Below are 13,730 nucleotides of genomic sequence, written 5' to 3' on the forward strand. Positions count from 1 at the left end.
AGACAATTCAGTTGCACATTGATGTGTAGGAAGTCGTCGACCCCAATTTTTTTTTTTTTTTAATTTTCAGAAGATTTACTTGAGAGAGGGTGCAGTGGGGAGGGATGGAGGGAAAGGGGGAATCTGGAGCAGGCTCCTTACATACCAGTCACCAGGTCTGGGTGAGGACCACATGAGGACCACAGTCAGCAGGTACAGGTGAGCCCCATGTGGGACCCAGAGCCACCAGGACCAGATGAGGCTCAAGTGGGGACCAAAAAGACCAGGTCCAGGTTGAGGCCCAGGTGGAGCCCAGAGGCACCAGGTCCAGGTGAGGAGCAGAGTGGCTCCTGCTCCTCACCTGGTCTCTTTTTTCCTCGGCTACTCTCTTTGACCGTGCTCAGTGCTCTTGTCCAGTCATTCTGTGCATTTTGGAAATTGTACTGACAATTTTAGAAATAATTTTCACTTGTCTACAGTTAGTGTTTCCAGGTAGTTTATTGTGCAAATCAGTACACTTTCAAAGTGAAAGGGTACACTAGTTGTAACTGCTCTGGCACTACAGACAGAACCACGATGGTCCTAGACAATGTAGGATATACAGTCGCCATATCTGTAATGAATAATATTCACTTAGCAGGTATTAAGCACCTAACGTCCTTACGCCAAGAAGAGTGGGAGTAACTAATGAGTAAAATATTCTTGTCTCAAGGAACTTATTTAATGGAGGAAATAGGTATGTGTAAAATGTACCTCTAATGTCTCAATGTGGTAAATCATATGATGAATAATAAGCATATTAGGTAAAACAATGAATTTATAAAAGGCCCATTTATAATATCTAGTGAGTAGTAAATGACAGAATTAATTTTTCTTATTTTATTATGAATAGCACCAAGTAATTAGTTTCTTCATATGAATTTTGAGAATTCATGTGAATTATGGGAATTATTTCTGATTGATAATATATTTTTGGTTCTTATGCTTGGGATAATTTGTTTCTATTTCTAATAATTCATTTTTGTCTTCCTCCTTCTCAGATCTTTGCCAAGAGAGCTCAGTCAGTCCTTTTGCTGGTTCTTACACTACGGGTTTTGGCATAAGAAAACATAAATTTTCAAAAAGTATATATTGAGTGATATATTTTTTATTTTTATTTTTTTATACTGCATGATTTTAAAATGGGGAAAAATTATTGGATAAAATTTTATTTTCTATATGTTTTTTATTTAGAACTTTCCATTGTCCAGAATTTCAAATCTGCTTTCATATATATGATAAAGAGAAAAGATAAATGGTATTTTTATAAATCTAATAATATGTGAAAATCATGAAATTATATCCTACACACTGCCAAGTAATTTAATTTTATATATTGAGAGAGTAGGAAGGCTATTTTAATATTCTTTTTTAAAAATGTCTAAATCAAATGTCTCATGTTCTTTAAATGTCTAAACTTTTAAAACCACTAACTTCCCGATCATCTGCTTCATAAAATGAGAGACATTTTTTAGGTCAGACTGATTTATAACAAGACCTTTACATAAATTAAATCTATTTGATTTTTTAAAATTTATCTACTTTAAACTGAATTTTACTTTTTGATCTGTGATACTTATTTCAAACAGGGTAATTTTAGAAATAATTTCATAATGCCCTCTCTATTAATTACTTCCAAATCAAGATTTTTACTTGTTTTTCACAAATTTTATTTATTCATTATACAAGGTTCATTAAACATTTAGGAAACATGGAAAAAGGAGCAAAAAGATTAAGGAAGTCACCCATTAACTCTGCATTATTAGTATAATTAATAACAGTATTTAAATGTATTTGTCCTTTTTCTGTGCATATCTTAATTATATATGCATTTGCATTATAACTGATTTTGTCATCTGCCCTTTCTATTTAACATTTTATAGACTGCATTTTTTTCATACTCATTATTTTAAAGCCTGTATAGTTTCCATTCAGTGGCTATGTTGTGGTGTTCTTAAACATATCAATGGATTGTTTCCAATGGATTCTCCCTACTGGGTCATGTTACATACAAGGGACATATTAATATATATCTAGCCCTTTTTTTATTCTGAGACTGTTTTTTAGCATAGATTTCTAGAAGTGGAAATTACTCTATCAAATCAAAGATCATAAATAATTTAACTTAGAAACCTTTTGAGAGATTGCTTTCAAAAAGGATTGTACCAATTTGTACAACTATCTGCAGTGAATGAGGGCACTTACCTTGGGTATGATCATGTTTTTTTTCATTTAACTTTTCTGTGTTTCTATTGAAGTCCTAACCTTTTATTTTCCCCAGACTGTTCAGAAATGTAATTGTTTACTTCTCTTTTTAACTCATGGCCTAGAGTTGTGACATTGCAAAGAATGAGTGAGATTGGCTTTCTTTTATGGTTAGGCAAAACTACCCTGAAATTTAAGGAAGATTCTGGTTGCTAATAGGAACAGATGTTGGAGCTTGCTGCTTTCTCAATTAGAAAGTTTTTACATGTGAAGATTATCACATTGTTCCCAATTCATCATTGATGCAGCTTCTAAATGTTCCTACCTTATAATATCTGTAGCTGAGGTTAGCTTGATCTTGAGTCTACTTTATATTTAACATGGAATTTTTTGTGAGGCCAAGCCACATTTCTGATTGCTGAGAAAGAGAATATCAAGTTTGGAAGTTTCTTTCTTAATACGCATATTAACTGAATTAGCAGAATATATAAAATAGACTTCAAGTAGTTTTTAAGTACTATTCTCCCTTTGTTTTGTCAGAATATTTATTCTATTAAAGTCATCAAAAAAAAAAAAAAAGTCATCACCGAGGCATTTGGGTGGCTCAGTCAATTAAGCTCTCAACTCTTGGTTTTGCCTCAGGTTGTAATCTCAGGTCATCATCTCATGGGTTGTGGGATTAAACCCCACTTCAGGCTTCCTGTTCAGTTGGGAGTCTGCTTGAGATCCTTTCCTTCTGTCCCTCCCCCACTCACTCATGCACACATGTGCTCTCGCTCAAATAAATAAATACATCTTTTTTTAAAAGTCATCACCTTTGTGTTTGTGTATTTGCATTTAACAATTTGTATTTTAGTACTCAAAGGCCTACTACACTACTGGTCCTATAAGCCTTTAAAACAAATAGTTATTAATTGTGGCCTTTTTAATTAGGATGTTATTTTCTAAATTGCAATTATTTTGCTTACAAATTAATTAGTAATATTTTGCATTAGTGTAGAGCACTATAGTAAAGTGGCTTTTATTTTTAGCTACTGTTTTAGGCTTAAATACTATAATGTCGTATTCAAGTTTCCCTGGAAGATCATCCAGTCTGAAAACACTTCTGTTATCCTAGAATTTTCAGATCTTTTCAAAGAAAATAAAACCTAAACTATAATTATTTGATAGCAGTTTTCAATTATTTTTTAAATATAGAGAAGTTGCATGAATAAAGCAGGTATGAGTGGTCCTTTGTACCTTTCCTATGTGATTTTAATATTTTCAATTATTCAAATACTAGACTTCCTACTAAATTTACTAATAAGAATTTCATCAGTTCTTTTGACCAATATTATATAGTGTATCTTTTACCCATGTTTTAAATGAAGAAAGGGAAGAAAGTTTATTATATTTTAGGTGATTTTGAACCCATTAGGATTTTTAGGATTTCAGAATATAAAAAAATAGAACATAATGTAAAGCCAAGAAACTCTCCCTCAAATGAATAAAGTGAATAGAGAATACAAGACAGAGTACATTTTTTAAAAAGTAATACATGTTTTAGGATACTATTAATTTTTAAAGGCATCGCCTGTATTCAGAGATTTTATGAGATGCTTAAGCTTCTGGAGTAGAGCACTCTTTGAAACTAAGTAATGGTAGTATTATAATTTTATGTATTGTACTTTTGTATGTAGCATTGCATAGTATATAATTAAATACTACAGTGTTTTATCATACACTAATATGTGAAGCATAGTTCTATATTATATAATCATAATCATAATATTTCATGTATTATAGTCTTTAATTGAACAATTGCATATTTATAGCAAGATTATTTTATAGTATAATTTTATATAACATTATTTTAAGAAGCAGTGCATAAATTCAGCATCAGAACAGGAAGTGTAAACACCAAGACCATCAACAGAACAGGTTGTAACATGACAGAAGTGTGTGATGCTTAGATGGTGGAAGTGAATCTCACCCACTGGGGTGAGTGGGCCAGATCCAGTGAAGGTATTAATACACTGCAGTCAAACATTTGACATTTTCTTTTTTACTCTGTAACTTTTTTTACTCTGTAACTGTAAAAAGAATAATTCTTTTTCTACTTTGAGAATAATTCTTCAAAGTATGATAGCATGTTAATTATTTGTGCTTTTGCTTAAGCCTGAATTTGAATTGGGTGTACCATGCAGCTGTTATGCAAAAGCCAGTCACTTAGCAGATGAGCAGAGTGGACTTTTTTTTTTTTTAATTTTTATTTATTTATGATAGTTACACACAGAGAGAGAGAGAGGCAGAGACACAAACAGAGGGAGAAGCAGGCTCCATGCACCGGGAGCCCGACGTGGGATTCGGTCCCAGGTCTCCAGGATCACGCCCTGGGCCAAAGGCAGGCGCCAAACCACTGTGCCACCCAGGGATCACACTTTGAATTTCAGTTGATTAATAGTTCCATGTCAGTTAAAGCTGATTTGATCTTAAGCTATAGTACTGGAAATACAGTATCCAGAACAAAGTAGATGAAAGTAGTAGTAGTAGTAGTAATAGTAGTAGTAGTAGTAGCAGTAGTTCTTTTTCTTCTTCTTCTTCTTTTTTCTTCTTCTTTTTCAAGATTTTACTTATTTATTTGCGAGAGTGCGTGTGAGCACGAGTGAGGAGGAGGCTCAAAAGGAGAGGGAGAGACAGGCTCCCTGCTGAGCCTGAGCAGGATCCTGAGCAGGATCCCGGAATCCTGGGATCATGACCCAATCCAAAGGCAGATGTTTAACTGACTGAGCCACCCAGGCACCCCTGGGAATGCTTCTTTACTCCTCTTCTAAACACATTCTGGATCGTGTATTTATTTCTGGGTATCACTCTTAACAGTTCACTAAGACTAGAACACCCTATAAAAAAAGACGTGAGTATACTAAAAAACTATGTCAAAACTGATAAAGATGGCTTAGAAAATCATGAGCATCAAGGCCAATTTATGTTTGCTCAGATGCTGATTTCTGCTTTACCTCATCTATTTTTCTAGCAAGAATTGCACAGTAAGCTTCAAAATTATTTTTTTTTCCTATTCAAGAAATAGAAATAGTAGCTTGCTTAGCATTTTAGTCTTCTGTAGTACTTAAATTGGAAAATATAGGTACCATATCAATAGTTTTTATGTCCTTACAGGAAAAAATTGCCCTTTTATGCCCTTAAAAAAAGTTATAAAAGGTTGAATCTTCTCTATTTACCTTATCTTATGCTTTGCTGGCAAAATTCAAAATTACTCTTACAACTTAGAAATTTTAGGATAAAGCTGCTTGGATGGTTCTTTTAAGGTTACTCTCCTTATCTTACTCATATTGTGCTATGACCCTTTTGGAACTGGAAAAAACCGTATGGGTTTTTTTTTTTTTCTGTTTTTCCTCCTTTTCCTATATTTTGTGCCTCTTTTGACTTTTTAAAAAATACATTTTATTTTACTGCCATTTAGCTTTGGATCATTATGTTTGTTTGTTCTGGACATTAGTGACCTTTAAGAAACTAAAGAGTTACCTGTCTTGATTAGAGCTAAAGACCACATGAAATACTTTGGCCCTCAAAAACATTGTTTAAAATAATAGGAATAAATATATTGCTGCATTCATTCTTCTTTTTTTTTTTCCTACATTCATTCTTAAGTATCTGTGCTAATGCAAAGGAGTATTCATTTAATTATAAGCAGCTGGATGTAGGATTTCTTGCTCGAAATAGAAATGTGTGATTTCTAGTACTAGGTTTGAAAATAATGAGAGTCCTGAGTGGGAGTGATAAATTAATATAATTTTTTTTTGCTCGTGCTGATTCTTATTTTTTAAATGACAATTAAAAACCTTCCCATCTTAGACTAGTAAATATTGTTGTTATAGTGCTAGTAATTGTTTCCATAAAAGAGGAAGTTCAGGGCAGCCCAGGTGGCTCAGCAGTTTAGTGCCGCCTTCAGCCCAGGGTATGATCCTGGAGACCTGGGATCAAGTCCCGCGTCAGGCTTCCTGCATGGAGCCTGTTTCTCCCTCTGCCTGTGTCTCTGCCTCTCTCTCTCTCTATCTCTCATGAATAAATAAATAAAATATTTTTTAAAAAGAGGAAGTTCAGTTTTCTGACTTTGCTGAAAAAATTGGAGTGAAATGTGGAGTGCATCTAAGGGAATACTCCCCATGGCCAGTGTCTGTCTCTTTCCAGTTCTGTCCACCTTCAGTGTATTGACTATTCTGACATTTATACTGTGTGAGAGCTCAGCTCACATACTGGGTATTCAAGGTGTCTGGGCAACGAAAGGTCAAAGAAGTCAAAACACTGGGATGGGTAACAAACCCAGTAAAGTTCCAAGAAGAGAACTTTCAAACTAGGGTCGTTTCTTCGTAATGATGGGTTTGTTTTGTCTCCTGTGGAGGTTGTCAGGGTTTAGCTATGTCCTGTAGGACAGTCTGACAAAGGGCCATTCTTGCACTTTGTTCATCTGCAGGTTCTAATGCTTACTTGATAACTTACCCAGTATTCTCAATGGCCCATAGACATTAAGAATACTGTCATCTTCTGTTAGTCCCCTAGTCTTCCCTCCTTTCTCCTTTCTCTGTTTTGCTTTCTTTTGAAACATCTCCATCAGCCTTCACTACACTTATGCTGCCATTCTACCCCATGCCCTAAATGTCTTACCTATAAGTAAGTATTTGTTTATACAGGACCAAGAGAACTTTTTTCCAAAATAGATTACTTTTTATCTTTACTGAAATTCTGTTGAGGCAGCTCCCTCTATCTTCCTGATAATTATTCCAAGTGTCATAGGGAGCTCCATAGGTCCGTAGTGTGTCATATTGGTTAGGAGTGCAGCCTCTGAAGCCTATTGCCTGGGTTTGTATCCCTGTTGTGACACCTACTAGCTTTTTTGTGGTCTTAGGAAAATTGATTTCTCTGTGCCTCCATTTTTTTCTTGTCTGTTAAATCAGAATAAGAAGAAGAGAATTATAGTACTAAGAATTAAATAACGCTAAGAGTTAAAAGGAAGTGCCTGAGAAGCGCCTGGGTGGCTCAGGTAGGGTGAGCATCCAACTCTTGATTTCAGTTCAGGTCATGACCTCAGGGTTATGAGATTGAGCCCCATGTTGGGCTCTGCACTCAGCATGGAATCAGCTTGAGATTCTCTCCCTCCCTCTCTTTGCCCCTCCCCCATCTCTCTAAAATAATTTTTTTTTAAAGGGAAGTACCTGACAGACAGCAACATTATCATTAGTCATGGGATCCACAGGCCTGATCGCACACTCCTCACTTTGATTATATGCACAGGCCTTCAACTCATGAACAAACCATAAACCTCTGACTTGGAATAGGAATCTAATCTTTAGCCTTGTGTATCATACTTAACCTTTAAATTTCAAACTGCTGCCCTTCTCCTCAATTAACTGGACCAGTAGGTGTCTGGTTTTCATGCTAATCATCTGTCTGCATATCCTAATTTTCCATGTCTCAACACCTGGTATTGCTCGCACAGGCACAGTCTTTTTCCATGTGTCATGTGATTTCCTCGTCAGCCTTCAGAATCTTCTTTCTCACATCCTCTGTGGCCATTCCGTAGTCCCCTTTGCTTACTGCTTCTTTATCTAGGAGATGGCATTTTTTTTAATAACATCTATTTCCATTGGAATTAAATTCTTCTCATTAGTGATTTCAGCATTTGGAATTGCTTTTGTATTATCAGCCATAATGGAGTTAATATTTATAAAAACACCATACTCTGAAAAATGAGACAGCCAAATGATAGTGACCACCACTGATTATAAATGCTATCTTTTGCTTATAAACAGACTGAACATATTATTCTTGTTAGTGAAATTTCTGTGAAGTAAAATTTTACAGGTTCGAGGAGCTTCTGTATTTGCTTCTTAGCTGACCTCTGTGCCTCACCAGTTTCTTTCTTTGCATCACATTACTTCTTTTCATAGAAGCCTACCTTGGCTTGACTGGTGTCTACGGAATTGGGTCATTAAATTTTTCTGATTTGTAATGTGTTCTTTCTTTACTATGACTGCCTACTTGTTTTGTGAAAGAAATGCTATGTTAATATAGTCAAGTAAGCCCTCGCTGTGCTATACTTACATATTGCAGGGGTGTTTTTGTATGTGTGGGTCTCTTTGTATCTGTTTAATAATGCCATATGCCTGTGTCATGCATTAAAATTAAAGTGCATTATATTATTCAGGACTATATTGTTTTGTATGTTCTCTAAACTGTTTATATGTTTCTTGGATTAAGTGAATAGCATATCTTGTTCTTACAAAACTGCAATTTCCATGAGAACATGAATTCTCTAAATGCTCTTCTTGTGTGCCTTTCATATGTATTTTATGTACCTCAGTGGTCAGTAAAGCATAGTTGATTTTTATTTGCATCTCAGTTTTGTGGTTTACTAAAACCAAAGCACAAAGATTCCATGTCACTTGTAGTCTCAACTACTTGAAGTTGTAAAGTGTCAACTCTTGTCAGCTTTGAAAAGAAACGCAGTTCTTCATCTGTAGAATAGGAAATTGTCATTTTTGTTTCCTTTACAGGTAGTTCAGCTCTAATCATACATTTCCTTGCCTGCCCCTTTTCTCTTAGGCTTTAAAACCGTGAAATCTCAAATTGAAGGGCATTTCCTTTGACATCCTCTCCTCTCCTCTGCCATGTGTCCTATAAAATAGAGGTTTTTTGAACACTTCCTATTTTTGAAATGATTTCTTTAAATTTGATCACTATGGTGCATTAATCTTGCTTAAAACCATAGTTCTTTGCTTTTCTTTGAGAGTATTGAAATAGTATCAGGTTAAACATGAAGAAGTCTTGAGTATTTCAGTTTTGTCATTTTCTAAACTGTGCGGTGAGATCTTAGTATTTTCCAGCTGAAAACTAATACCAAATCTTTTTGAGAACACCATCAGAGAATCTCTACCTCTTCATTCCTCAGTTATTCTCCCTTTCTCAATTGATAACAGGATAAGTTAAATACTGTATATATTTAGTTTAGCCTTTGAGTATAACTTAACCACTAGCATTATAAAAGTGCCATTTTCTTTCATTTTTTTTTCATTCCAGTTGCCCTCTTAGGACCATTATGACTTAAATAGGCTTTTTAGAGCTAATCAGATAACCTATTTACTACATAATCATATGGAGAAGATGCTGTCCAATTGGAAAGTTACTGTCTTTTGAATGAACATTTGAAACCCTTTAGGCAGTTTCTGTTTCATTTATCAAAAGTAGAGATAGTGAATTATCATCATCCAAAATGCCTGAATGCTTGTTTATACCTAAAGATACTGACCAGAGTAAATTACGTGTATATGTTTTTTGTAAATGTTGTATTCTAAGAACCAGAAGTTGATACTGGTTGTTAAGAGATCTATTAAGCAAAATGAAGAAACACAAATACAATCACTTCTGGAAAATCTCACATTCTACAAAATTAAACACTAAACTAACAGGGCTTATGAGAAAAGTAGCATTGGTACAGATCACTTACAACTATGTAGCTTTGTAAGGATAGCCCTGACAAAGTAGCAATCCAAATGCTAATGCAGTCAAATACCTCTGATATTTATACCTAAAATAAGTCCAGACTTTGCGTCCATATCCTCTGGGCTTCATATTTACTCCTTGAAGACATTTACTTCTAATGGAGAACAATTTAATCAAAATTAAAAGTGTAATTCAGCCACCTGACTGACCCAGTCAGTAAAGCATGCCACTCTCGATTTCAGGATTGTAAATTCAAGCCCCAAATTGGGTGTAGAGATTACTTAAAATTTTTTTAAAATATTTTACTTTTTTACTTTTTAAGATTTATTTATGTATTTTAGAGAGAGCCAAAAAAAAAAAAAATAGAGCATGCACATGTGAACTGGGGGGAGGGATGAAAGGGTAGAGAGAGATAACCTCAAGCCAATTCCCTGCTGAGGGTGGAGTCCAACGTGGGGCTCTGTTTCACAACCCTGAGATCATGACCTGAGCTGAAACCAAGAGTCAAACACTTAACCAAATCTTTCATATAAAAAGATATAAAATGAATAATGCTAATAGAAATATAATAAACTAAGAAAAACAAAATTACAGGTGATGGTAGATATTTGAGCTGAAGGGTTACTATGAGTTAGAAATGGGGAATCATTAGAAGACACTGAAATAATAAACTCAGAGGGGCACCTGAGTGGCTCAGATGGTTAAGCATCTGCCTTCAGCTCAGGTCATGATCCCAAGGTCCTGGAATCCAATCCCACATCAAGCTCCCTGCTCAGGGAAGAGTCTGCTTCTCCCTCTCCTTCTGCCCCTCCCCCTGCTCATATTCCTTCTCTCTCTTGGTATCTCTGCGTCTCAAATGAATAAATAAAATCTTTAAAAAAAAATAGAGGACTCTGAGAAAGTCTTTTGGAAAATTGGGGTAGATGTTGGGAGACAAAGCAGGCCTAAGAGGTGATAAAGGTAGTTTCAGTATTTGGAAATTTCTGGTTTTAGTCTCTGTTAAGTCCTGATTTATTTCCTATGCTTGGAAATCCTTGAAATCACCTGTAATATTAAAGTAAATTTCCCTTTTATTTGAATTAGGTGACTATTCCTTTAACCAGCTGATGCCTAAGACAATAAAGATTTAGAACATAGGATAAAGAAAGATTTGGGAAATACACTGTTCTGATCATGTTGAATTTGAGGTTAGAATGTCCAGTGGGCATTTGACTACAAAAAAAAAAATCTCTGGATTAAAGATCTTAAACCCATGAACTATAGATTATAGCTGAAATTGTAGGGGGGAATGAGACCTTCCATAGAGAGTGAGGAGAGCAGGAGGCTTGGGAATGATCTGCAAACACCAGCCTGCCAGAAGCTAGTTGAAGAGGATGATCTAGAGCTAGAGAACTAACACAGAATGGTCACAGATAGGAGAGCAAGAAGAAATGATGTCAGCAAAGTCAAGGTAGTATATGGTATCAAGAAAAAACAAATCACTCTGAGATACTCCAGAGAGATCAAGTAGGATGGAGATTGAGCATCCCTGGGATTCAGCAGTGAGGTCATTGATGCTCTTGCCTGCTAGTAAGATTTTTATGGAGTTAAGAATTGGAAGTCTGGTTTCAATAGACCAAAGAGAAAATGAAAAGTGAGAAAATAAGGAAAAATTTATGAGTATATCCTGATGAGCCATCAGAAATGCAGTAGAAATATATCATGATGATGGTAGATGGGGGTGGGTGTGATTTAGGGCTGAAATAGACTTTAGGGTAGCACCTTCTTATTTTAATACATAAGGAAACCAAGACCCAAAGAGGTTTAGTAGTTTATACGATGACAAAGCCAGTGAATAGCAGTTAGAACAGATAGCATCTAGGTCTTACTATTCCAAATCTACCCAGATACAGATATATAGATAGATACGTACATAACATACGTGTATATATGTAGATCTATATATGTGCAAATTCTTAACCCAAAAGAGAAAACTTTCTTAATGGTTTCTAATGTTAATCTTACTCTTGGCATTTGAATTTATTCTTTCTTAGAGAAAGGAATAAGCAATGGTTGTTCTAGAGTATATTTATCTACATGCCCAATGTATTGTACATGCAAAAAATGTGTTGATAAAAAGCCACCAGCTGGATTTGAAACAAAATGCCAAATTCAGTCATGTTGCAAATGTGCAAAATTAAGTCAAAATATGTATTCATAACCAATTAAGGGAGAAACATGATACTATAGTTTTGTTTTTAAAGCTCCTATTCAGTTAGAAATGTAAAATACTAAATCTTAAAATATGCATTCTTATTTATGGGTGGTGTATCTTATCCTTTGGCAGTTGTATCTACAGAAAGTAAAGTATTCACAGTTTTTTTGAGCCATCCCTATCAGAACATAACATACTTAGTTTTTGGTATAGGAGCACCACCTATGGGTTTCTCAGGTATTCAGGGGGGAGAAATTTAAAACAAAACCTAATAAAACCTAGTAAAATTCTTCCTAGCTTTTCTCCTATATCAGCTCTATCCATTTTTAAAAGGCTAACAAAAAATAAATAAATAAATTTAAATAAATAAATAAATAAATGGCTAACAAATTGTCTGCTTTGCTCTAAGTTATTCATTCCTACCTGGTTTTGTTTTAGTATACTACTCCCAAATGCTTTGGCAAGAGCTAATGAAGAAAGAAAAAGTCCTTATAAGTGACTTAGAATGTCTTTTTCTTTAATTATTATGATGATAACTCATAAGAGCAAAGTTAAAAGCAAAACTCTGGCACTTCATTGTCAGTAAGCTCACATTTAGGTAAATTCAATCCTTTTCTAAAGTATCATTCATCAAATTTTTTAAAAAAAATTTTGTAAGGGAAATTTTACTCAAATTGAAATTTAACAAGAAAAAAAATTGGAAGCTTCAACTATAAGTGTTGAAGTAAGATGTGCAGTAATATGTGTAATAGGCTCATGATATATTATATCCTTGTATTCTGTATTGTGAGGCTATTTTCTAAAAGTAATTGAAAACAATATCCCTTTGGTGCAATGTACCCTAATTCCAGGGTAGACCCATTTTAGACATGAACATTTTTCTTCAGTAAAGTATACTTTTAAAATCTAGATCACATTTTTTTCTTCAGGAAATGGTTTATTCTGCAGAAATGAAGATTGACTCTTTGAGCAATGTAGCTTGCTTTATTTTGATCATTATAGATAAAAATTTTTTTTAATTGCATAATATACTTCTTCTTATTCTAACCTTATTGAATAGACTGTAACCTCTGTTATAAAGGCCATTTTTACACATTATAATCGTAATAGGAATACTTGCCTATCTACAAATTGGGTGAACTAATTTTTAAACAGCAGAACTCAAAAAGCATCAAAGTTCAGACCACATATTACACTAGGCACTTTGCTTGCATGGATTCATGTATTCTCTCAATAACTCTTTTAGCTAGGTATGACTGCTAATTATTATGAAAAGAGAATCTTCTCTTACATTTTGGAAAATAGGCAGTATTATACAGTTCTGAGATGTTGTGCTTTTTTAGTTAGGCACGTATTTTTTTTATTCTGAAAATTGCCCCCCATTACTTCTAATAACGGTCTCTATACCCATAGTAGCTACTCCCCTCACTTCTAATTTGCTGCATCTAATCTGCTCCTATTTTAAAAATCAAATAATCTAATATGTTGAAATTACATCAAGTAAGAGGTTCTAAGTTTTTAAATTTTACTGAAAGCTTAAACATTCATTATGTATTTTTTTTTGTAGCCCAATGACTATATTTTAAATTGAGGGAGAATAAATTGTCACATTATCTGCTAACTTCTGAATAGGTCAGATGTGCACTGTATGTATCAGTGTGAGAGTTCAAGATAGTGCAAGGAGAATAAACCAGAAAAGTGTTGGTAGTAGTTTAAGCATGTTCTGTATTTCTTCATAAAATTCAGATATCTAAACATAATGGTATTTTAATCACCTTTTCAAGCCTTTATTTTTAAAATAATTTAGGAATCATTT

General features: G+C 34.3%; 1 protein-coding gene across 2 annotated transcripts in view; it reads left to right on the plus strand.

Annotated features, from left to right (window-relative positions):
- LRP12 (LDL receptor related protein 12) overlaps nt 1-13,730 on the plus strand; it is a 72,924-nt gene that overhangs the window by 37,554 nt on the left and 21,640 nt on the right. The gene's annotated exons all lie outside the window — the stretch shown is intronic.

This window comes from Vulpes lagopus, chromosome 9 (assembly GCF_018345385.1).
Source record: "Vulpes lagopus strain Blue_001 chromosome 9, ASM1834538v1, whole genome shotgun sequence".
NCBI lineage: Eukaryota > Metazoa > Chordata > Mammalia > Carnivora > Canidae > Vulpes > Vulpes lagopus.